At 45.6% G+C, this 26,199-nt stretch overlaps 1 protein-coding gene across 2 annotated transcripts in view; it reads left to right on the top strand.

The window, feature by feature from the left end:
• The first annotated feature begins 3,146 nt into the window (after nt 1–3,146).
• Nucleotides 3,147–26,199, top strand: part of SCML4 (Scm polycomb group protein like 4) — a 64,707-nt gene continuing 41,654 nt past the window's right edge. Inside the window, exons 1-2 of one of the 2 annotated variants that reach the window (XM_072926757.1) lie at nt 3,147–4,141; nt 4,792–4,922. The gene's annotated coding sequence lies outside the window, so the exon portion shown is untranslated. The other variant, XM_072926758.1, reaches the window with a different exon arrangement.

The raw sequence follows: 26,199 nt of genomic DNA, 5'->3' as shown, positions 1-26,199 counted from the left end.
ACCCACACCCCCACCCCGTCATCTGCCCAAACAGCAGGCTGGCCTGAACATGTTTATTTTGTTTTGGGATATTTAATTTCTTTTCTCACCTACTCTGAATGCTTTCCGATTTCATGGAATTATGAAGGTAATTGAATGTAATTATTTCAAGGATCAAATTATTTAAATTATGGGGTAATGCTTGAAATAAAATGACAATTTGTGTGAGTTCTTTAATGCTGGTGGTGGATGGATAGCGGCAGAGTATTGTGTGCCATTGTGCCCAGCACAGGGCTACTGGGCTGCCTGTGCCAGGGAGCCACAGGCTGGGAAAGGGCAATGGATCAGGGCCAGGATCCAGCATGGTCCTGAATGGGTGGCAACCCTCTGTGGCACTCATCCCTCCCTGGCAGAGCCCAGACCATGGCCAGTTTTGTCTTCCATCTGAAATTATTTGGGCAAGAGCTGGTAGCTCAGTCCCTCTCTGAGACTGTTTCAAGGTATCTGTGGGGAGTGGCAGAGATTACCCTGGGGATAAGGGGCTTTTCCCCATTGCCACATCAAATGCCCCATATCCAAACCCTGGATGTTGCCCTGCCTCCTGCCTTGTCGTTAAAGTCCTGGTCCTTTGTCCCTCACCATGCCATTGCCTGCCCCAACAGCTTCACTTCCATGTCAGGGATCTGCTCCTCCTCAGAGAAAGCTGTGAAGACAAGTTGGAAGGAAAGGTTGAAATATAATCAGTACAAAATAGGTGAAATACAAATATCAGGACACTGGTGAAAAGAGTATGAATAGGATTTGCATTAAAAATAATAATAATTTTGGAGATTGTTGGTGACCTGTGGCTCAAATAGTTGGGGAAGCAGGAACAGGAGGCAGGAGGCTTCAGCTGTGCTCCTTGCTCTGCTACTGCCTGCCTCTGTGTGCAGAGAGCCTTAATATATCTCTGCAGTACCATCTTCATCTGAAAACCTTATGCCTACAGAAGGAAGTGTTTCAATGGTTTTGAGGCTGGGTGGTAACCAGCTGGGTGTAAACACAACCTTTTCCCTACCACCACTTTATCACCTTTTTCACTGTCATTTGGAAATGAGGCAAGTGATTACGCTGCCCAATCGCATTTCTGGTATTGGGTAGGCAGATTTACTTGGGCAGCAGTTTAAAGCTCCCCTGCCTCCTCCACCCACTCTTCCCCTCACCCCACAGCCAGGCATGTCCCTCTGCAAGGGGAGGGTGGTGTGAACCAGCTTTCTGTGAAAGGGCCAGCTTTGGGTTGAAGCCACCAGAGGGTGGCTATTGCTGCTCAGGTGACTGTGACACTTGTGTGAACATGACACATGAACACAGGCAGGCAGTTCCCCTGCACCACCCAGGGCACAGCTTTCCCTCAGCTCCATCTCTGGCTCATCTCTCTTTACCCCTCTTGGGGAGTCTGAGATCAGGGAATGAGCCTTGCATTTGACTCCACAGCAGATGTAAACACTTCAAGCCATCCCCCCAGCACTATCTCATCCACCCTTGCTTTTAGCTGTGATTTAAGCTGCTCTCCAGACCAGCTGTGTGTTTTAAACTAAAATTCAACTCTTTATATTAAACTTCAAATTCAAGGCTGTCAAACAATCCCTGCAAAGAGCATATTCCAAGGCACTCTGCAATCCTTCACTGTGCAACATTTGCTCCCAAAGCAGTGGGCAATTGGCTGGTTTTAGGTCTGGTTTGGTTTTTGGCTGCAAAATTATACACGGCATTAACAGCTTCAGTGATGAAAGCAAATTCCCAATCAACTCCCCAACATTTTGCTCTTGCATTGCATTGTATTAATATGGTATTTTTTTGTGAGAGGCCACAGCTGATGCCTCCATGCTGTGAGGTTGTGCCAGCCTGCCCGTGCTAGATGACATTGGTAACGTGGTGTGACACAAACAACAGCACCGGGTGTGACAAGCCATAGCAGCAATGGATCTGCAGAGCCAATGTGAAATGACAGGGATGGCTAAGACTCATGCTCAAAATTTTAAATGGCTTACAAGAGAAGAGAGACTTTCTAAAAGATTTTTTTACAATTTTTCATGATTACTAGTTCTTTCCCCCATTTATCCCGTTAGGGAACTTAAAACAGGAATTTGCATGGTGGTCCAGTTCCCTCCATTTTTACTCTGGTAAGGGAATTAATGAGTGCTGGCCCAATGATCCTGATTTTGTCCAAAAAAGAAAAAAGGAAAAAAGAAAAGAGAAAAGGGAAAATGAAGGTTTACAGGTCTTTGCCAAGATGAAGGCTGGGATGAAGAGCATTTGTGTGCTTTGTTATTATCATGTTTGTGAGCACCATGGGTTTCATATACCAGTTATAGAAGACAGAAAGCAATTGTTCCAATTCTGTGCTGATAGAATATTTTTCACACCTACAGTATCTATCAAGCTTGTAGCAATGCAAGCCAAAATACCCAAAAAAGCAACTTAGTGCCTCCTTGAATCTCCTGGACCTACCCAGCCTCATTTGTTTTCTTTAAATGCAGAGAGTTTTTCTCTAACCATGACTCTAAGAAACAAATAATACCATGGCCATCCTCCTGACTTTGTGCTTGCAAGTTGGAATGAGCTTGGCCATCTCACCTTGCTCACAGTCACTAGTGGGCAGGTGTTGGCCCTTTTCCCCACTGACAGGGAAGGGGACCAGCAAAGCCCTGGCTCCTATTGGTACAAATAACCCAGGATCTCTGCTTTCTGCTTTTCCCCTTCTTCCTTGGTAAATAAAACAGGTTTAATGTTTATCTCATCTTTTGTGATGGCAAGTCAGAAGTAACTTCCCTAAACCGCAGACAGCCCAACTATGACAAAGCCAGTGTGCAGGGACCACAAAACCAGCAGAGACAATGGCCATGACTGCAAGCCTGTCTGGTGAGGCATTCATGGGACTGGAAGGAGAGAAGTGAGAAACACGTTCGGCTTGCCATGAATCCTGAGTAACAATATGCACGTGTGTGTGGAGTGGGCAGTGGAGAGCTGTGAAACACTCACAAACAACTGTGACACACCCCTTTGTTGGGATAATTTGATCTGGCGCAGTCAATGGAGCATGGCAGCATTGTTATGATCATTATTTTTCATATGTACTACAGAATTTTGTTGTTGAGTGAGTTTTTCTTCTTCTTTTTTTTTTTTTTCCCTTTTTTAGGTGATAAGAGCTGCTAGTACTGTGCTGAACGTGTGAAGAACTGGCATTTTCTGTCATTTTCAGTGACTGTAAATTCAATGAAAAGCCAGTCCTGCATTCTGCCCAATTGGCATGGCACGGCAGCCATAACGAGTTATACAATTTCTGTACATTATGGATACCTTTGCCTGGCCATACCTGTAAGATTCTCCACAGAACTGACTTTGTGAGTTTGTGTACAGTGCATGTGTGTGTGAGCAACACTGTACATACACCCTCAGTGCCGCTGGCAGAAAGATACCAGGCCCTATTCCCGCAGTTTCCATGAAAATGATCAAAACCGGAGTGGCTGGTCCTTCCCATCCGTGGCACATCATGTAAGCTCAGCATCGGGCCAGGCTGCTGCAGGAGTGGGACAAAGGGCTGATGCTACAGTCCGGTTTCCATGGCAACAGAGGAGGGGTAGTGAGACCAGAAATGTTGCAAACACCCCTTCTTCTCGCTGCAGCCCAACGCACCGTATTGCAAAAGACAGTGCTGCTTTGAGGGGGGGGAGAGGGGGCAGGACGAGTCCAAATGTCTTTACCTTTCAGGTTGCAGAGTTTCTGAAATAAAAAGAAATGACAATTTTTCTTCTCAATCTAGTTGCGAAGGGAAAGGAAACCCGCCACGCAGGCCTCGTTTTCTGCGTGTTAAATGCGTGTGTTCTTTAAAAGGCAGTGGTTGGCTGCTTATCCGGACATGATGTGGTTGAAGCTGTCATCGTAATGGAAATTCATTGCTGTAGCTATGGTAAATTGAGTTTTCTGCCTGTGCTGAATGCATTAGTCTAATGAGATGTTTGCAGCTGGAGAGCTGAGCTGCTGGAGACTTACACTGTACTAAAAGACAGGGAGAAGATGGCTTTTGCTGGGTCCTTGTGACTGTGCTGAAAGTCCTCTGTCCTTTGGGTCCAATGCCCAGGCTCTTTAAAGACTCTGCTCAGTGTCTTAGCCTAAACAATAGGTAAGGGGAAAGCATGTTTCTTCTTCTTCTTCCTCTTCCTCTTCCTCTTGTTCACCTGGTGTTTGTTGCTGAGCCTTCTTGTCAGAGCAGTTCTTGTTCTGTTTGTATGTGTTAACTCGCAGCTCCTCAGTTGCAGACTCTTCCCCAAAGCACATCCTTCCAGAGCCCTGGGAGCAGTTCCTGTGCGGAGAGAGGCAGAGATCAGCCCGCGCTGCCAGTGTGTGCTGTGTCTGTGTCTGTGTGGGGGTGTGCGAGTTAGTGAAGACTTCTGACTACAGGGCACTCTGCATGCAGTGTGGCTTTGGGCTTTTCCAAACCTGAATCCAAGTGGTCTTTTTTTTTTTTTTTTTTGCTGCCAAGGTAAATGTCTCTTCCATTTTAAAAGCAACTTATATTGCAATATATGTAGCAGACAGTAAATACGTCACGTGTTCTGGGGGTTTGGTATAGTTCATAGAGCAATGAGTTTAATTATAATCTCCTCGTATCTTCAATCCAGCTGTTAAGTTCAATTTTCATGTCTATCTGAAACCTGGAGGGAGCAATACCGTTTGCGGGCTGGGTTTTTCCTTCGAGACCAACAGGCTTCTGGCTTCTGAGAGACACTGAGGAGCACACTTGAGCGGAGTTGTCGGTGTCTGTCTTTCCAGGTGTTTGGAAGCTGCCTTGGAGGGAGCACGGAGCAGGGGGATGCGATGCCTGCGGGCACCTGGCTAACCCTGCCGCTCCCTCCCTAGACCCGCTGCCGCTCGCTGACAGAGGTGAAGCCCGGCGTGGTTCAGTGAGTAATTCCACCTTTCCATCGCTGCTGAATGGCTGTGAGGGCTGGCTGCTTTGCCTGGGGCTCCTCTGACAGCAGCACTCTGGCAGAAAGAAGTTGCTTTTGGGTTCGGTGTATGCGGGGCTTGTGGCAGGGATAAAGTTAACCCGGTGAGCTGCCGAAGGAAAGTTGCTGGAATGCTCTGCTTGGAGGGGGATTGCTGTTCAATCCTGGGTTTATTTCAAAGAGGCTTCTGAAGACGTTTTTCTCAAGGACACACCAAGGGCTTTTCAAATTGAATAAAAGCACAATGGGAGAAGTAAAGCAAAGAAAGGGATGTTGTTTTTCGTGGGAGCCGGGCTTGAATCTAAAGAGTGTCTTTGTGCTGCAGGAGTACTTACAGCACCCTTACAGCACCGTGCTGCCGGTCCTGGTGCAGCCCAGCACACCAGGTTCAATCCGCCTCTGGTGTAAATCAGCCCAACTTCCCCGCTCCAGCCTCATCTGACACCAGCTGAGGACGTGGCTCGGAGATTTGCAAGTTCAGGTTTTGTAATTTTGTGTAAATGGGGTGCCTCCCAGTTCTCTCTGGCTGCAGGTGACTTTGTATTTTACTTCAAATGTCACACTGATTTTCCCGGTCAGGCAGAGCCCCTCTGATAAAGGGTGAGATAAAATAAAAATTAGTTAGCTGAGGCACCTGCTCTTTGGATTAGAAAGACTGCTAGGGGCACGAGTTTTTCAGTGACTGTGTGTGAAAGAGGGACTGGGGAAAAAACCTACCAACAGGAAAAGTACATGTGTTGAATTAAATTAGAACACTGCAGAAGGTATACCTTGAGAAATGCTTTGTTGGTGAGTGCAATAACTCTGATGTTTCTGTTATTCTCTCTACTGGAAACGTTTAAGTCAAATACTTCCTCATGTTTTGTGGGACAGGATGGGTAGAAAGTGGCATTTTTCTTTCTTGAGCATTCAGTGACTTACCATGAGGTTTCTCACCTGCAGGGTTGAGATATGACTGCACAGGTGCCTGACAGTGGCTATGGGACCTAGAAAGAAGAAATTGCAATAGGATATTCTCTCACAGCCATTCCCTTAGTTCCATGCATGCACAAAGATTTGGGATTTTGTTAAACATATCTATTTTTTTAAGAGAAACATGATATAGCACCTGATCATGGTACCAGAGGTTCAGTAGCCTGAGATGTGACCTTACACAGATGTCTCCCAAACATCTTTCCTTCCCTCAAATTTAGGTAATACTAAAGAAAAGGAAAAAAACAAGAGAGGTCAGGTTGTGGGGTGAATGAGGGAGTGGGGTGTGGGATAGTTGTCCATTCAGATCCTGGTAACAGGAGACAGGCAAGCCCTGCCAGCTGGGCTCCTGCCCGCTCCCCCAGCCAGCCCTGCTGTGGGGAGGCACTTGGGCAAGGGCCTCTCTGCTGGGACATGGGCTGACCTCAGTGGGGATGCATCCATCCTCCTCATCCTGGCCATACTCGTGCCCGCCAGCATCCTTGGACTCCCCCAGCACCCAGCTCTGGTGGGCGACAGCTCAAACCCAATAGTAAAATATGGGATAATTTAGCTCATTTAAGTTGAATCATAGAAGCTGGATTTCAGTGATCCTGTGGGTCCCTTCCAACTCAGGATATTCCATGATTCTGGGATTCGAATTCCCCAGCATCACCACTTCTTGGTGGGCTCCTTCTCTGCAGTGAACTGAATTCACATCACTAAGGTTAGCCCATATTCCTAACACTGTTTTGGAAACACCCAGGGTACTTTCAGCTGGAGGCAGAGGCATGCTCTCCTCCTGCAAATGGCAGGGAACCCACACACACCTGGCAAGTAAATAAAAGGGATAAAGCACATTTTGGTGTAAGGAAGACCTTCAGGAAATAGTTGATGAGAGCAAGACAGCAATGATTTCTGTTGAAAATTGAAAGAAATTAAATATTTATATTTGGTAACTCTGGAGTCAGCAAAGCCCTGTTTTCTTCAGGGGGTTTTAGTTCACTTTCATAGACTATACTCAATGGCCATGTGGCGTCTTTAAAAAAAAAAAAAAAAGAGAAAATATACCCTAAAATCCTACCCTACTTCTTTCTCTACAGCTTTAAAATGGTGCAAAGGAGGAGTCAGCTTTATTTATATAAAACACTCCCAGCTGAGTTCTCCAGCTGACCATTAAGAGCAGGTACAGTGTTTAACAGGTGATGGTTCTCCACAGTAAGAATGAACAATAATTGCTTTACTAATTCAAAGAAAAATATTCCAGGCTCACCTTGGAGGGAAGAATTAATCACATGTATTAAATCTGTCATAACAAGTTGCCTCACGAGGAATTGGTTTCCTGTACAAAGGAAGCAAAATTTTCTCTTTATTTTGCTGTGTATTAGAAAAGAAACTTGTTTCAAAATTGTGTGTCAGAAGAGTACACACTGCTCTGCTGAACACAATCATGATATATTGGTGCACTAAAGATACTGGCTAATCTGCTATTGATTAATAAAATTGAAAAGAATTTATAATCTAAGTTAGCATCTTTGCACCAAGTTCTTCTATTGATGAGAATGAAGAAATTAACAAAAGAAAAGGTGACGTGCAGTGAAGGTGGAGTCAAAATTTATTAAACTTCTAAACTTCTGATGTTATTTTTTAAATAAAGCCTTATTAAAGGTTATGAACCTGTAAGTCATTCATTAAGATTGACTGTTCCCTTTAGGAAATAGTATAAATTTGACTTGAATAAAGGATTGCCCAGAGAGAGTCTGGGCGTGTAATTATATTCCACTGAAGGATGAATAATTCCTCTTGAACTGAACAGTTTCCTGTGCCCCGGCAGTTTATACTGCCCTCATCTTTAGGGGTGATTCTCATCGTACAGAAGGAACGGTGCTATAAATGCTAGCCTTCCCCTTTCCCCCGTAAGAGTTTGTTACTCTGCTCCCTTTGGGTGTGAGACGCAAAGGATGGGGTTTCCTTTCCAGCATCAGCTGGCAGTGTGGCCAGGAATATGCCTCTGGTTTCCTCCTCCTTTTCCCTGGCATGTGCACTGCTGCCGGTGCGCTCGGCATTCGAAATGTCAGAGTGACAAAAGCTTTTGCAGGGCCCAGCTGTTGCTCTTGTTGCTTCAAGTGTTTTTATACATGGGGCTCCCAGGAGTATTCGCTGGCATTTTTGTTATTTATGGCAGGTGTGACTGAGCTGGAGCACTCAGAGCTGTGCCCCGAATTGCTCGGAGTGCTGTGGTTACCCTGCTCCTCACAGAGGGTCCCCTGCTCCCCACCTGCCCCACACACAGACGCTGGGTGCCCTCACAGCTCTGCTGCAGCTCCAGCTGCACTTGGCACAGGAGGAGGAGGCTCCGGGTCTCACCCCTCTGTTAACCCTGCCCTGGCACACAGGCACTGCCCAACTTCGTGCCAGCATGCTGCTGCTCCGGAGGTCATGGCTCAGGGGATGGGCAGCTGGCTAAGGGCACCTGCAGCTCTAGCCCTGATACATGCTGGTAGAGACACACTTTCCTTGGCAGCTGGGACTGGTGCTGCACCTGAAGCAGTGTTTGGTCCTGTACACTGCTCCCACCTCAACACAGGGTGCCAGGGAGCAGCAGCTGCTCAGTTGCTGGACTTCTGCTGACACCCGTGCAAGCCTTGCTTTCTCAAGGAGAACTACAGAAAGTTAATCTCACAGCATGTGCAGTGATAGGTGATTCCTTGTGGCATCCCCTGTGGTCTCCAGTAGTTTGAAAAAGCAGCTGTGTTTCTCTGTGACGCTCATTGGACACGAGCAGCATGCAAGCCCATGCTGCCTTTTGCTGAGGGATGAGTCTCTGAGAGCTGCCCTGCCTCTCTGTTGTGTAAACACCTTTTCATCATGCTTGCCTCCCTCTCTCCATCCTTCCACTTGTGTGTCAGTGGTGTGAGGGAGGTGCCACAAGATGCATCATGTTTTACTTGGCAGGAGGTGCAGGGAAGGTACGAGATGTTCTCTTGTTTCAGCCCATCTTCCTGTGGGTGTCACACACCTGAGGTTTCAATAAAAGAGTTAACTGTGAGTAACACATAAACCCCCGTGTCTCCAAAATGCAGGATAAGTCTTTGCTGACCTGAGAGCCTGTAAACAGCATTGGCCCCCAATGATTTCTTCCTGCCTGCCTTCCAGGAAAGACATCATAGGCAGGTAGGTTTTAATCCAAGACCTTGTCTTGCACCACAGGTAGATTTATTGAGAATTATGGTAGTTGTTATCCTGAGAGGCTCCAGTGAGTGTTTAGGCACTCTATAAACTCATAGTCAGAGGGAATGTGTCACTCAAACGCTCAGTCTATCAAGGCAAAAGAAAGGAAAGATGGAAATAAAGGATCACCACTGGTCTTGCTTGCTGGGTGTCCTATTGGCACTTCCTGTCCCCTTGCCAAAGTCATCTCTTGGGTACCTGCTTCTCCCTGGCCCCACAGAGCAGCCTGAATCTGCGGCAGAATAAGCAGACCTGAGCCATGAGATCGGCACTGCACTTTGCAAGCAGCTGTGGAGGCTTTTCTGGGGAGGCAGCAAGGGGGCACAAGCTGCTTTCTGGTGGAATCTCTCTTTTAATGGATCAGTGTGTAAAACGATCTGATTTTCAAAGTACACATCAGTGGTTTGCAGCCATTGAGACCTGTGGACACTCTGGGGAGAGAAACATGACTGGAGGCAGGAGTAAAGGCTTGGGAGAGGTCTTCAAACCCGGCCAGAGGTGGTACTCAGAAGAGATATTGAAAGGAGAGACAGGCAGACAGGCATTGAACAGGGCAAAAGAGAGCTCTGGGGTTTTAACTAAGAACAAATCCAAAGGGGAACATTACAAGTAGGGGTTCCATATTAAAGAACCTGAGAGACTGGGAGGTTTTCTTTTGTCTCTGCTATAATTTTTGATTTTGGGCTGAGCTGCCACTGTGCCAGGCTCTGGCTCTGCAGGGAAATGCCTGCACACACTCATTGCTGTGCCCTAAATCTTGGGCAGGTACACTAGCCCAGAGCCCACACAGGGCCTCCAGGATCACTTCAGGGATTTGTTGGTGACTCCTGTGAAAATCCCCACAGCATCAATAGGATTGCAGCCCAGCAGATGCTGAGGAGTCTAATGGTAGGTAAGGCCTTTTAATATATGTATCAGTATATTTCCATGAGCTTGCATGTGCACTTTCCTATTGAACTGGGCAATAGAGATAGAGAATTTTTCATTGTTCTCCATCAGAAAGAATGAAGTGAATTAGTGTTACTTCATTCACTACCCCCAGGAAGAAATATCTTGTGGAGGACATATCCATTTCACATGGCATCTTAAAAATCATGCAGAGGAAACTGAAGGAGGACTTCAGTAATACTGTATCTGATGCATTTTTAAGAACTGTTTCCCACAGATGTCTGTTTTCTGCCTCAGAAAAGCACAGACCTGGTGAGGTGCTGCACTGGGCATTGTTTTGAGTGCAGATGCCCAGTGCAGATTCTCAAGAGACCATCTGTGAGAAGAAATGGCACAAAAAGTCTCACGTCTCTTTCCTGCACCAGATGCCAGTAAAGGAAGGGCTCACATTTTGGTGCTGGGAAAAAGGGAGTTGTAGTGGGTGGCCCATCTTTTCAAGGTGAGAATGTTCCTTTCCTGCAGCTTGTGCAGCTGCCAAGGATGTGGTGAGTGAGTGAGCAGGGATGGTGCATGGCCCTCCTCTATCCCTGAGGGACAGAAGGGACTCCTGTGCCACTGTCAGGCAACAACAATGCGACAAATAGTGCTTCCGTGCAGATGTGTAGTAAAGACACTCACAGAGTAAAAACAAACAGAAGAGGGGATATATTCAAGAAATTATTTATGATCATTATTTATGTGTATGTGGAGACTCAGTACCCTGTTGCCTTAAAAAAATGTTTGTTGCATTTATCTCCCAATTTAATCTGTCAACCTCCATCTATTTCCCTGTAAACAATGAATGAGATGTGCCTAGTAACTATCTCTTATGGCTCAGTAAATACTTGAATTTATTTGCATATTAAGTTGGCCACGCTAATATCGCACTCGCTAAATGCAGCAGCACGAGCTACTACACAGAGGAGGCTCGTGGGCCATTAATGTGCCAAGGATTTATGTGAATGACTCCCTTTAACATTAATGGAAGTTTTCTGCACAAATCGCCTTCCACTGGGGGAATAGACCATAATGTATGTAAATACATATTACTCACTGCTGTTTAGTTATTCAAGAGGATGCTTAGCAATCTAAAACACCACTCTGGTGCTGATATATGAACAGTTTTCCTTAAAATGTGGGAAGGAGAGCATGCTGCTTGTTGTGTAGGTGGTTGTGTCACCTCTGAGCTGGCACACATTTGGAGGTGGTTGCAGTCCCTCAGGCTTCAATGAGACACAGAAGTTAAGTCCTGGCTGAACTGGTATTTCACATGGGAGTGAGGGCAGTTCTGCTCGATGGGATGCAAGAGCTGGGAGAAGATGGGTTCCTCTGTCTCTGTTGAGCTCCCAGTGTGGCTGGGAGTGCTCCCTAATTCCCAGCCAAAGGCTCTGCTGTGTGCCCCAATGCTGCTATCTTTCGGGAGGGGTTGCAGTGTTCCTTCTGATTTTGTCAGGCTCATCTCTCCTGCCTTCGCTCACTCAGCTGGGAAGTCCCATTCATGCAGGTCAGTGAGCAGCATGGCTGGGCTCTGCCTGCGTGTGTGGTGTAGTATGTCTCCCTTCCCACAAAAATACATGTCCCCCTGCACACTGGGAGCTTTGCTGCCACCTGCCTGGAGACCCCAGGGCTGGGGGACTGGTCCTGCCTCACTGCGGAGGCTACAGGAAGGGTAGGGTGTTCTCTGGGAAAAAAACTGTTGTTCCTCCTCTGCATGGCTTTTTTCCACCTTTTCCATATGTGTGAAAGCCAGCAGTGTGCCTGGGGGGTGCAAGTCCTGCTGCACCCTCCACTTGGCTCAAAAACCTTTGGACACAGGTTAACATGTTGTGTTTCTCTTGGGATTGCTGTAGTGGCATCGGGTCACAGAAGTTAAGCCTGTGCAAATATCCTTGCCTCTCAGAACGTGGGTTTCTTGAGTGATGTTACAAAACCAGAAAATGTGTCTCTTCTCTTATTCACAGCTGACTAGATGAAGGTAAATTTGCTCTGGAACGAAAAAGAATCAAGTGATTAGGCTGATGGGACTGACCACAGTGTCACTGTTTCAGCCTGTTCCTGACCCTGCATGACCAGAAGTTTGTGTTCCTTCTACACCTGCACATGTGAGCTTGGGTATGTCAGGGCACCCTGCAGCAGACACAAAGATGTGCTGGTGGCCTGTGCCAGTCCTCTGGGATGGTTAAGTTGGGATGGAGCTGTGTGGTATGGGGAGAGACACCTGGGAGAAACCTGCAACTTCAGGGACATTTTTCTTAACAAGATTATTAGAGATAGTGAAATTCCTTCAGTCTTCAATATATTAAATTTACCTTCCATGGTAAATTTAACCTACCTCTGATTTCTAATTAAATGAGATTATTGAACTGGGAGACAATATTGCACAAATAATGATTTGGTTTTTTTTCTTTACACATTATTTTTACATGCTTAGCGGTGGCAGCCTCTGCTGACAGCAGGGACTGATGCTGAGATGGCAAAAAACTCAGGGATCTGTCTTTGTCAAAAAGAAAGATCTGCTCAGTAGAGCTACCATTAACCTTGTGCCAGGGCTTTTGTATCTCTGTGAGCTTGGAGCACATGGAGCAAGAGGGTCTGTCCAGGGAAGGGCTGGTGTTTAATGGTGGACTTGTCAGTGCTTGGTTAGCAGTTGGACTTGATGACCTCTGAGGTATTTTCCAACCTAAATGTTTCCATGACTATATGCTGTAGTGTTTTTTTACCTGGGTAGGCAGTAAGCTGCCATATGATGAGGAGAAAATGAAGGGAGGTTGGGGTATGTAATGTAGAGGTAAGCATACAGGAATATCCCCCTCTCTGAAATGGGGACAGCAGGATTGAATGAGACTTCTGGTGGGTGATTTATTCTAATTAATTTGGAAGCTGGTGTGTTATCTCAAACTCATTAATATCTAGTTCTGCAGATACAGCGGTCTCATGCAGAGGGACATACGGGAGGGGATGATGAGCACAGAGAAGCCCATCCTCCTGCCTGGGTGAAAGCTTCAGAGCAGGTGGGGAGCTGGGAGAAGAAAGAAGTGAGGCTCCAGCCCCTCTCAGGGACGCTCGGGGGGTCTCGGAGCACGACTCACAGAGTGCAGCTTATAGCAAACCCTGTGGAAGGCTGTGCCAAGAGAAATGGTCCCTGAGGCCAGAAAGGGAGAGAGCTTTCCAGAGCAGGAAAGAATTGCCATGGATGCCCATCTGTGTGCTTTAAGACCTCACATGAGCTGGTTTTCCCTGACATAATGTGAGGTTATTGAAACAGGTGATGTACAGGTGCAATGGCAAACAGGGCCATGCGTGCCACTGAGTTATTTCTCCCATCAGGGCCAGCATGCACAAACATGTACAACCATGGGGGTGCTCATATCTGGCCCTTTACCAGCTAAATGAAGGTGCAGAGGAACTGGAAATGCTAACGATGGTCTCGCTGTGTACTCAGCCTGTGTCCCAAGCTGCAATCTTAATTACTGTTCCATGAAGAAGTGTTGCTAGTCAGAGGTATTGTAATTATTTATTGTTAGTAGGTCCAGGAGACAGTGCACTACATCCTTGACTTTTCTGTTTGTTTGTTTTTTAACACGGAATTAAATGGTAGCAGAATAAATAAATGAAGTCAGCCTCTGAAAAGGTCACATTTGCCTAAAGTCACAGTCCATATGCCAGTTTCTGATGCTAATTTTGGGGCAGTGAAAAGCTTGGCTCTCTGGTCATGCTGCCTGTGATTACTAGAGGGGGCTGCTCAGGTTGGTTAATGCAGGTGCCTTTAAGCATCAGAAGAGAAAAGATGGGCTGGGAAGGCCAGGAGGCTGTGCTCCATAAGGGAACATAAAATTAGAGGAAAGTGGGAGGAAAATTAAACAAATAAAGTCTGAAATTCTTCCCGGTACTCAGGAGGCTTTAGTCATCATGTGTTATGGACGGCACCATGCCACAGCCTCCTGATAAAGGAGAAAAGAAACTTGCAAGGAAAATAGGATGAACTCTGAGTAGAGAAAATGGCTTCTGACAAAAAATTTGGGGGATGATGACCTCGATTGTATTGGATCCTGTGTGAATTACATCACAAGAAAGTAAATCTGAGTTTGGATTTTAAGGTGCAGAGGGAGGAGTTTGCAGTGGAACACTTTGCCTGTTCTGCTGTGGGCATCTGAAACACACATGATCCACATTTAGAGACCGGTTTGGATTTTCACGAGAGACACAAGAAGCTTTTCAATCTGCCTTTTCATTTCCTTTGCAATATCACAGAGATTTCATTAAGAGATACATACTAGTTGTCTCAAACACTGCCTCAAAGAGCTTATAATCTGTTCATAAGTGATGTGGTCACGCACACTAACAATAAAAAGGATGACTTACCTCCATCCAGTGTAACCGTTCCCTGCAGAGAGGCAGGCAGAATAAACTATGACCTGTGGATATTTTATCTGGCTCATATTAATTTGTGCTTTCTCATTGGCAGAAGAAAGAGTTTAAAAGCTGAAATATTTTGTCGAACAATTTTAAAATGACTTTGCAGCGAAGCAGTGTTCATGTGGCATGGAGGGGCCTTATGAAGGCTTTTGATTAAGGGGATTCAGGTGATGGGGGAGTAGAACAGTCCACCCTTCTGGCCAGGGTTTGTACATGCACCCTGAGCCCTTCTCACCAAGTGCCCACTGTGCTTGGCAGGTGATGGAGGGAGGTCTCCCCGAGAGAAGGCAGGCGCCACCAGTCATTCTCTGCGCTGCTCCTCTGGTGATCCATATAGTGGGACAGCCCTGAGCAGCTCCCAGAGCCCCTGAGCTCCCTGCTGCCACTGAGCTCAGAAACCTCTGTGTCTATCAGAATACACTGCTGTGGGTGGCTGCTGTCCCTCTCAGGCTGCTGTGTGCCTCAGCCTGTGCATGAAGGCATTTCTTCCTTGGCAGTCCCTGGTATATCCAGGAGTCATCTTTGCTACCTAAGTTGTTCCAATTAGTAAGAAGAAATGTAGCCAGGAATGGAAGACATTGCCATTCAGGAAATCTATTGCCAATTCTGTGATACAGACGTAGAAAATATGAAAACAGTGACACCTTGAGCACCAGCAAACATTTCAATATGTGGTGGGGAAAAAATCCCTGTGTGCAGGAACTGAATATGCAATGCAAGTTCCTCTCTGGTCCCACAGAGCCCTGTTGCAGAGGTTTAAGTAGTACTGCAAGAGCACATATGCCTTCTGCTAGTGCTCTGTGTTTGCTCTCACCAGCCACTGTCAGATTTACACAGGAGCCAAACTCTGGTTCCATAAAATGTCTGAAAGCTTTCTCTTAGTTGCCCTCAGATCAGGTTTGGAAGTGTGCCTTCTACTGACAGGCCTTTGCAAGCACAAATGAACTGAAAGCTCATTCAGAGGGACCTTTCATCTGGAGTGCGTTTTTTTTAAATAGCAGCAAAAGCAGACATTTAATCAGTACAGTTTTTCAGATTCTATTGCTGAAGGTATGCAGACTCTATGACACATGAGCCAGCTGGAGAGGTTTTGCTCTGAATATTGAGTTTCTAGGTGATGAAAACAGGGTTGTTGCCAAACACAATGTAAAAATCATTGAGAAAACAGAAAATGGTGCTTAGTTGGAGAAGGAAATGGATCAAAACAGTTCTGAAAAGTCAAGGTTATATATTTATTTAGAAAATGAATTACAGGTATAGTCAAACAGGGCGAACTTTAGAGTGCTTGTCCTTTAACAATCAGCCCCAGTTAGCAAAGTTTTGCTCCCCAGTCACAGTGAGCTGCTCCTTTCAAACTTGCTGCATGATACTCTCATGGTTCAGTCTTAGGTCTGAAATATTTTGCAGTTTCCCATCACACTTTTATTCCAGATGTATCTAATCTTCACTTTGAGAGCCACCGGCAGCCTTCCCAAAAGACAGATCCAGAGTCCAGGCAGACAGCAAGCCTGCGAGTGGCCAGATCTCACCTTCCCAAAAGGGGTGCACCAGCAAAAAATCACAGCTGACGGTCTGAAACTTCCCCACTACCCTCTGCCAGCCTGCCTAGTGATTGCTGAGGTAGCAGAGCTTTTCTGCTGGAGTGGGAAGCAGTAGCACTGGGGTGACCATCTGGTTCTCAGTCCAGGTTAACGCAGCAGGCTCTAGGTAGTAATGCACATGCTTTTCTTATTCCTGAACTTAATTATTGAATTCGTATCCTTTTATTCATGCTGTCCAATTAAAATGTTAACATGTGATTTGAATATAAATGTATCTCTCATGTGTGGAAGTGGAGGCTTTCAGTATCTTCAGAATCTGTGGTCCCTGAAATCTCTAAAGACAGAAACATAGGAGCTACTCCAGCTTATGCCAGAAAACGATGAATCTTTTATAAGTATTATTTCTCAAAATGTAATAAAAAAGTGCATCAGATCCCTAAGGAATAAAGTTAACTTTATGTGAGAAATTTCTACCCTCTGTCAAAAAAAAAGATATTTCCCTACTGACTTTTGTAATATCAGTCCTTCAGATTTAGGGGGCTAATTTATTTCTTGGGGCAGATATCTGTGGTAGGCACATCTCTGGTATGCACGAGAAACCCTCCTGAATTTATGAGCTGGCTGTTACTGGTGGTGGAATGGGAGGCAGCACATGGACTAGTGCAGGAGCAGGGGGCAGGGCATGGCAGCCAAGCACCCCAGGGTTCCCCAGCATGCTGCTGGGATATCATTTCTATGCAGCTGGAGAAGCAGTGGACTGCTTCTTCAGTGCTCAGACTGCCTGCAAAGCGTATTTCTGTGGGAAAGAGGGATGAATTCCGCATCTTTTCCCCAAAAGAAGCACATTAGCCCTGGTGATTTCATGTAGTACAAATAATCTGGAAAGGAAGGAAAGATTGATATTTTATCCATCTTGTGGGCTCAGGAAAGGTGGGGAATCTGTAGTCAGGACAGAGGCTGTCTCTGTATTAGAAATATACTTACTTGGCAAGGTAGCTCAGGATGGCAGGGTGTAAACCATAATGAAACACTGAGAGTAGCACAGGAGGCAATAAACACCAACACAAATATCCAGACCACCTCAAGCTGTTCATCATGACAATTTCCTCTTTTACCATATAAAGTTTGCTTATATTTCTTATTAACCTGAATCTGGGGAAGACAGGGAGTTTTTCAACCTGACTCCAGTTTCTGTTCTAGGGATTTTTTTCTGTTAATTACAGATGATTTCAGGGATCAGACCAGTTTAAATTAAATTGAGGGTTCAGAATCACAACCACAGTACCATATAGTTAATTAATTAATTAATGTCAGACTGTCAGACATACTGGGCATCTTTGCAACTCCAGTATTTGGGGTTTGAGTTGGGAAGACTGAAACTTGAGGATCTCGGTGTTGGAGATCACAGCTGACAGGTCAGGGAGAGAGGAATGGTGTACTCTGTGTTACAGTCCTCCCAGTCACTGGAAAGTTCACTCGGCCCCAGACTGCTGATGGTCAAAGGCAGGGTAGCAGAGAAGCAGGTGTGAGCTGATGGCAGCCTGGAAAGGGAACAGCCCTCCATTACACATCCCTACATCCAGAGGGATGCTGGGGAAGGATGCAGGGTCTCATGAGCCACCTAAGCAGGAGTATAATGGCTGTAGAGGCAGTGGGGGACAGCACCTTTCTCTTTTGGACACTTTGCAGCCTGTCAGCACCAAGGGGAGGATGCTCAGATGAGGCAGGGGAGGTGAGGAAATGAAGTGGCGGAAGCCTGATAGGAAGGCCTGGCAAGCAGAGCTTGGAAATCTGCTGAAGCATCTATTTGTATAATAAATACCAAACTTGTAATACTCAGCCCTTGGCCTTAGCTCTCTATCCTGCTTCTCCAAGATCCCAGAGGAAGTTTTGCACGGCTCCTGGACAGGTCCTCCAGCAGCCCATTTTACCACCCTCAGGATTTCAGGACAGGGGATTTTATGAGGGTCTTTTTAGCAAAACAAAATGGCACCTCTGCATACACAGAAGCTGAGGCAGGAGGTCTCAGGACAGTGAGGGGAGGGATCCAATTGTTTTTCTGGGACCTTTTCTCTCGGATGGTAAACCACAGTCTGAGGCAAAGATCTGCAAGTGGAACCCTACCCACGCCTGCAGCTTGCCAAGGCTGGACACCAAGTCCACTGTATTTCTTCTTGCTTCTCCGCAATATCAGAAGTGAGGCTGCTAGCTCCACATAAGATAGAGAGGGAAGGAAGGAATTGCCTTTGCTTTGTCCATTCTTTATGCACATTTTCCTTCACCGCCTCTGCAGAATGACCCTTGCCGCTCACGTGGCCTCGCTCATCCATTTTGCACATCTTTCCTTTGATGCTCTGCCTGTACTCACTCACTCCCCATAAAGTTTCATTCTTCCAACTCCCTGCTACAGGCTACACATCTGCAACAAAAACGTCAGGCCAAATGAAGAAAGGTAAGATCAGGAGGCGAGGCTGGCCTCGGCTGCTCCTGGGGGTCCCATTCTCGCCAGGGTTTTCAAGTTCTTCTGGCTCATTAAGCAAACCTGAGTGAGAAGGGCCATGCAGCCACCGCTCTACCTGCTGTCACCAGGGTGCTATCCTTCAAAAGAACACCTCCTCAAGGACAGCACTGTCACTGCTGATGAATTTAACTTAAAAAAAAAAAAAAATCAAGGCTCTAAGAAGACACTGGGAACTAATTTCCCTTTCTTTTGCTTTTTGTAACAACAAAAGGTGCAGACAACATCAACAATTTTCATCTGGATTTTGAACAATCCTGTGGTTTTTTCTACCAGTTCCCTGTCTTTTCAATAAGGCACCCAGATGGTGAGAGGGAGAAGAGGGAAGGATACAGCACAGACACTGCTTGCATGCTGCCCAGTCCTTTCCCACCCCAGTGCAGTGACTAAAAATACCAGGACCTGCTCTCAGTACCTGAAAAGCAAGCCTGCTGCAGGACCCCTTCTGCCACTCCTGAGCCTGGAGCAGCCAGCAAAGCACCTGTGACAGACACATTGGTGGGTTTCTGCTGCACTGAGACACGTTTGCAAAGGTAAAAGGGTGTTTCTTTGCTTTAACTTGGTTTGTTTTGGATCTTCTGGCAAATTATTTAATGAAGCGCTATAGAATTGCTATTGCAGGGTAACCTTCAGCACAGGCTGGAGGCATGCATGTGGAAAGGCCTGAAACCACCTGCAAAGATAAAAGTGCCATTTTCCAAGATGTGAAAGCCAACCAGCAGAGTGCCACCCATGCCCAGACTGGCTTCTGCACCTCCTTCAGCTCCCATGGGGCAGGCACAAAGTCATCTATAGGAACAGCCTCAGGTAGTTTCCTGAGCAGAGGAGACAAGGATGCCTGGTTTTCTATAGACTGGTGAGACTGGTGACCTGTAACTGCCCGACTCTGATTCTGATTCCGAGATGGTGTCAGGTCTCACAAGATTTTTTCCCAGCATCAGAACTTTTATATTGTGTATTCTGCTCTCATTGTCTCAAAAGAGCACAACTGGAGTCTCACATCTCTGTCTTTTACACATTTCCACTATACCTGCAAGCCTTTGCATGCACCTCTTGCTGTTGTGCTCCATCAAGTCCATTTGAAACAAAGCAACAAAAATCATATGAGGAGTGAAGGAGAGCATGAGTTTGTGAATACATGAACTCTTACTCTGCGGGAAAGTAGACTAAATAAATGAACCAACTTTTTGCCATGCATATCTCAGGTACAAAGTGATGTCACTGGAGCAAAACTGTCATCTCCCATAGTGTCCCTGGCTGACATGATGGCTCCAGGGCAAGGCACACAAAGTCTATGCAGTGACAGATGCCACTGAATGTTGTTTTGGATGCTGCAACTACTTTCAGTTCTATCAAGGAGGGTCAAATTTCTTCTGTGCTGCAAGGAGATGATGATATGGGGCTACCACTTCCAACAAGAGACTACAGCTCATTAGAAATCCATGTTTTTGCAGTCCTGAACACATTCATCCCTCTTGTATCTGTGTACACACTTCACTATAGCACTGCTCCATGAAGGGAAAACTCACAAGTATCTCTTTGAATAGATCAATCTTCTTGGGAGTGCCTTCAAGAAGTAAATGTGTTTGCATTTTCTTCAGCTTTTTAAAACTGCTTCTGAAAATGTCTAAACCATAAAATAGGTGGCAAAAAAAAAAAAACCAAACAAACCACTCAAGGAACTATGGGGGGAAACATATTAATTTATTCAAGCAAGAGGTACTGAAATATTTTTCTCACTTTTCCTTGAGAAACAACATGTGGCAGTGATTGGGTATGGGCGATGGGAGTGTGAGGAGCCTGGATTCTGCAATCAGCTGTCCTCGTCCCAGGAAAGTTGCTTTGCATGTCTGGTTGTCTTCTGGCCCCTGGAGGGGACTCTGTGGGACATGGGGGAGAAGTGAGACACTGAAAGGATAGTCAGTTCCTAACTTGGGACCTGACAAGGAGGCTGAAACAAGCCCAGGAATCTCATCTTTCTTACCCAAGAAGCTTGAGTTTTCAATTTCAAAAAGGCAATTCTTTCCTCTACAATGTTAACCAGGAACACAGGACAGCACACAACTGGCCACTGCACATAGGCATGAGTGACCAAGTGCAGGATTCACAAGGGCATTGGAGATATCTAGACATGAGTTTGTTTTTCCAGACTCATTTTTTAATCAGAAGAAGGAAGTACACTTAGGGCATGATAAACTTCACCCTAGTGTCAGGTATAAAATACGTAAGTCAAACCTAATTTTCAGAAACAATACAAATTTTGGTTTAAGACACCTTAAATGTGGATGTCTACAAAGAAGGGACAAACTGGACCTCATCAGTGGACCCTAGAGCCACTGAAGTCACCACAAACTGCATTTATATCTGGACACCTTCAACCATTTATATCTGGGCACATCCCTATGCCTTCAACCGTACTGGCCACATCTGTTCTGACACCATGGGATGTCAGGCATCCAGCACCCATGGAGACACCTGTGTCCAAGTTTGAATGTAGGCATTTAGGTGTCTTAATCTGTTACTAGGTCTGGTTGTCTAAAATAGTCATCTAGTCCTACCTTAGATGACTCGAAGCATGTGAGATATTTTGGCAGATGTGACACAGGGTATCACGTTAAAATGACCAGGGGCTGTTGCCTTGTTCTTTTGAGAATTTTAAAGGTCTTTTAAAAGTTTTCTATGCTTTTTGACATTTACATATTTCTACTGAATCTTCTCACACTGTTCATGTAAATAATGATTGTTTTACATTCTTCTTTGTGGGTGGAGAGGATTGATGGACCGTTGGTTTGACCAGTGTGGTTGGAGAGGTGGAAATTTCACCCTCCAATCCACTATCACTTTTGCTATTCTATATATAGTAGAGTCAGAAAATAAAATTCTCTCTTTGGGTTCTTTTCTTTCCCCTTTTACATCTAGCATCTGTGTGTTAGTTATTTCATGTCGTAGTGTGACAAGGGGCAACTATAATGAGGTGAAGATAAACTGGGGTTTGAAATTAGGATTGAAATTGGGATGAATCCCAATTTTGGTTCCCACAGCTAGCACAGGTATGTGTGTTTGGGTTTTTTCTTGAATCACTGATTTGGGAAAATAGGCCTGTTTACTTAATGCTGTTGGCTAGACAGTCTCAAGAGTTCTATATAGAAATACTCTTCCTGGGGTCAAAATGAGCAAAAGAGTCCCTCAGAGAAGTAGCTTCTCATTTCAATCCCCAAAGCAATAGGCAAGAAAATAGAAGTGGTTTGCAAATCACTGTAAAAGAACTTTGTGCCACAGATAAAAATTATCCTGACCTTTCTTTGAGCAATGGTGAAATGGGTGTTCACCATGAGAGGTCATTAGGCAATCACATACAGACATGCAGAGAATATTGGTTCAATGCTTTTATTAGCAAAAATTCCTACTGTCTGCTTCACTAAACTCTTACCTTTCATGTACTCTGCGGTGCTGCTTTGGTATTCACGATGAAGAGACGTGTAATGTCTCATGCCCCTGAATACTCCCCAGGAGGAGCAGGCAGGTTTAAAGCTTGGCTTCCAGATCTGACAATGCTTTTATTTTTGCTCACCTACTCCTCAGACCATCATCTCTGAGTGGTCGCAGTCAAAGGGCTGCCCTGCTGTGCACAGAGAAAAGGGGGAAATAGTCATGTTACTGACTGAAAGGTATCCCCTCCCTCTTGTTTAACAATGTCATATTCCCCCGCAAATGTGCTTTCCTGAACATCTGAAGAAAAGACAGACAAGATCACAAGAAGTTTATCTCTTTTCCACATTCCACATACCACTGTCAGGTATGTAGATCAGTGAGACACTAAGCTCTGCAGGAGTCAAGAGTTGGAGGCAGACCTGCAAATGCTGACAGGTCAGAATCTTTCTGCATCTGGGAGCAAAGGGTGTAGGGGAGAGAAGGGCAATCTCCTTCAGCTCCCAAGGAATGGGCACATTTTTTACTTGACTGCACCCCTGCATGTTCCTTTGGCTTATAGCAGGAATTGCTTGTTCCTTTCCTATGTGTCATCCTGTGCCTGTCCAGGCATGGGTTTGCATAAGACCTGGTATAAACCAAGTTTAAATGATCATCCTGTGGAATTACCGATGTAAAATTTAATGTGGTATTTTTACCTTCAGTCCTTGCAGTTACTGGAGTGCAGGTTAAAAGCTGCATTTATTGGAGACATTTATTTTTATTAAGAATGGATCGTTGCAGTCCATCAAAAACACTCAGCTTGGGAGGAAATGCAGCGTAGCTCCCTCTGCTCTCAGCTGTAGCTTCCAGCACGGAAATCTGTGTTGCTAATTGTGCAGCACACACACCAACGTGTGGTGCAAGGCGTGGATGGTGCAAAGCACGGGCTGTTACAAACATCCTACAGCCCACCAGCATTGGCCTACGGAATTTTTGCTCCCCACCCCTGCATCCCACGGGGCAGACTGCTGTACATAGGGTGCTCCTCAGGATCCTCTGAAGTCACAGCTGAACCTGTGCTGCTGGAGGGAATGAGACTTCACCCTTCCTGCAGTGCTTGCCTGGATGTCAAGGTGGGAGGGGTGTTTCCCTGCTGCCTCCTCTCTGGGACCTGATGGGGCAGTGTGGAAGGCAGGGTTAGAAATTGTATTTCCAAATGACAGTGTTTGAGAGACAAGTCAGGAGAGGTTACCCTGTGCCTAGCCCTGCATTAAGTGATGAGCAGCCATAAATGCAGTTTCCTGCTGTTATTTTTAAACTAAGAATACAAAAGTGATAGACCCAGGTCAGACTGAAGCTGCACCATCCTTGGTCATCCAAAAGCTAGTGCATTTGGAAAAGTACAAGGACAGGGCAAACAAACACTGATTTCCCCTCCTATAGGATTCTCCCGAGCTATTTGTACTATGGTGCTTTCCTGAACTGAGGCCATGTCTTTGTTAGCAGCCTGTAATTTGCTTCCTTGGATTTGCCCTTAAATTTCATCACTTTCATAACTTGCCTTGAACTCACCAATCTTTCCAGCACTGAGCTATGGGTCAAACCCAGGCTGTGGCAGCAGTCAGAGCTGCCCTACGAAAGTCATTCCAAGGTAACACCCTGACTTTGCTGGGGGGCAGTCAGACAAGCCCCTGTGTCCCTCTGACTTCTTTGGCCAGCTGCAATGTGACCGCATGCTTTTCCAGCCTGCCCAAGAGCTTCCTCCTGGCTGTCAGGGAAGGTCTTGTTGTGACCCCTCACTGTCGGGCAGAAGCAGTTTTTGTGTGTCTGCTGCCCTTCCCTGCTGCTGGGGAGCACCTTTGCCTCACAGGATCTGCAGCAGCGTGACAATAAATGCCACCAAAAGCACTCACATTTCCCTTGGCACACAAGGAAGGAGAATCAAGTCACGGTTGGGCTTGTAATAAAATGTAATTGCAACAGCTTGTATACTGAAGTTGAAAATGTCTTTGCTGTATCAAATCAAGGATGTTACACTGAGATCCTTTTGTGCACAGTTCATCTGGGTCTTGTGTGTCAGCACATGTGGTGAGGAGCTCTAAGAGGTTTTGGCAAAGCACACTGTCACAAGTATTGGGAGTGCAGAAACAGCACAAAAAGCTGTGATAGTTAAAATTTAGTGTGTTTCCCTGAGCGCCATGTATTTAATACTTCACCAGTTGCAAAAGAAAGTAACAAGTAACATTTCAGACAAAGATGTGCTCTGGGTCAGTACCTCTTGTTTTGAGGGTTGATAACTCAGAGTTTCTGAGGTGCCATCAGCTACTTTTACCATCAGAGGAGAATATGATACAGACAGTGCAGTGTGGTGCTCTGTGCAGGTGCACAGCCTCTCTCACAGCCCCACACCACCAGTGGTCCCTTCTGCAGGAACCGCTCCCTTCCTCAAGCAGGGAGCAAACCTGGGCTGGATTTGTCTTCCTCAGCCTCCACCGAGCTGCGCTGCAAAGGTTTATCCTGCCAGGTTTTGTTTAAAGCAGAACAAAATGCAGAGCCTGCAGCACTGGGCTTTCAGTGTGTTTTGGTGCCAAATCCACTGTAATTGTTGCATTTCCTTTCCCTGCTGATCTCCCTGCCTACAGACAGCCTGTAATGTAAGATCCTGGGAATGTTTTGTTTTGGGAGGTGGAAGAGACACCGAGGGTGTCTGTCAGAAAGCACTACAGGGAGGAAAATGAACACTGCTGAAGACAGAAGGAAAGCAGTGATGTTCAGGATAAATCGGGCCTTTCCATTTAACTCCTGCTGCGGCAAGCCTGACGATTTTAACCCTGAAAGGACACTCTCTGCAGTCACATCAGACTTTTCTTTGGTAAAAATCAAAGCCCCATAGCAGGCTTTCATGGGGTTCCCAAGCTGGCTGAGCATGCCTGGGAGAGTGAGTGCAAGAACAGTGGATCTGGACAATATGGTAAATCAGGCTCCGCAAGTTTGCTCTGCTCTGATGTTTGACATTCAGTATTTGCTTGAGAGTTTTAGGCAGGTGGGGTTGAAGACTGGAAATGTTATAATCAATCTAGAACTCCCATCCTGTATGATGGATCTATCTGAACAGAGCAGATACTCCTAGCATTATTGAAAACACACAGGTTTTAAGATATTGCAAATAAATGCATTTACTGGAGGGTAGGGTTGGGAGCCCTCTATTTTTTTTTATCACACAGGAGAATGTGTATACTACAGACCGGATAATACCATAAAAGTGGTTTCTTTTTGGTTAGTCACATTTACAGAGTTTTAACTAGGCATAATACACTTACCTTTGAAACAAAGAAGCCTCCTGCTGAAGATACTTGTCACCAGAGGCCCCTGTCAAGTGGTACCCTTCCCATTATGTGAGTGAGCAATCCCTATTTAATTCCCAGCAACTTCAGCTCTGATCACACTAGGTTCTGAAATTGTGACATTTGAAGTGCTCTGAGAAATTTGTAGGTTTTATAGTTTATATATTTTGTAAAAAATTGTAGTTGTTTGTAGTAATAAACAAACCTTTATTTTCTTTATGTAGAGAATGCTCTTGAACCACATCTTTAGGTTTTCTCTGAAGCTAAGAGAGCTCTGAGCCTGCTCTGTGAAAAAACGGCCAGAAAATAGGAAGTCTTCCATTATCACTGGCCTGAGGGAGAACAATTTTGACAACATTAGCCATTGCAAGGTTTATCATAAAAGTATGATAATTGCTTGGACCTTTGTGTCTAGCAATGCACACAGGCAGGACTGGAATACTATTCTGCCCATATGCAGGAAATCAAATGTCTGGACAAAGCAACATTTGGAAACATATTGCTACAGCTTTTTTTTTTTTTTTTTTTTCCTTAATTAACCTTTGTTCATAGGTGACCCTTACTAGAAGCTGTGAAGGATGCAATATATTCCCTTGGTATTGTGTGTATAGCTGTACATTTGTTTTCTTTATAAAAATCTGGGCAGAGGAAAATGGACCCGATTCCACTCCATTACCCCTGCTCAACTTCAGCAGCTGCATGAAGGAGTTGTGGTGAAGTAACTGTGCTAATGGAGTACATCCAAAAGCCCACTACTAACATGCGTGGTAACAGATGTTATAAAATTGCAGAGAGGAGACATTTGGCAATTACTCTCTAACATGGCTACCTTGTGCTGGCAGCCTCATGCCCAGCCCAGCCTCCCCACCCAGGAGTGCTGTGGATGAAGAGAA

The sequence above is a fragment of the Taeniopygia guttata genome, chromosome 3 (assembly GCF_048771995.1).
Source record: "Taeniopygia guttata chromosome 3, bTaeGut7.mat, whole genome shotgun sequence".
Classification (NCBI taxonomy): Eukaryota; Metazoa; Chordata; class Aves; order Passeriformes; family Estrildidae; genus Taeniopygia; species Taeniopygia guttata.
The sequence above is the reverse complement of the archived record's forward strand: the minus strand, read 5'-3'. Positions and strand labels throughout refer to the sequence as shown.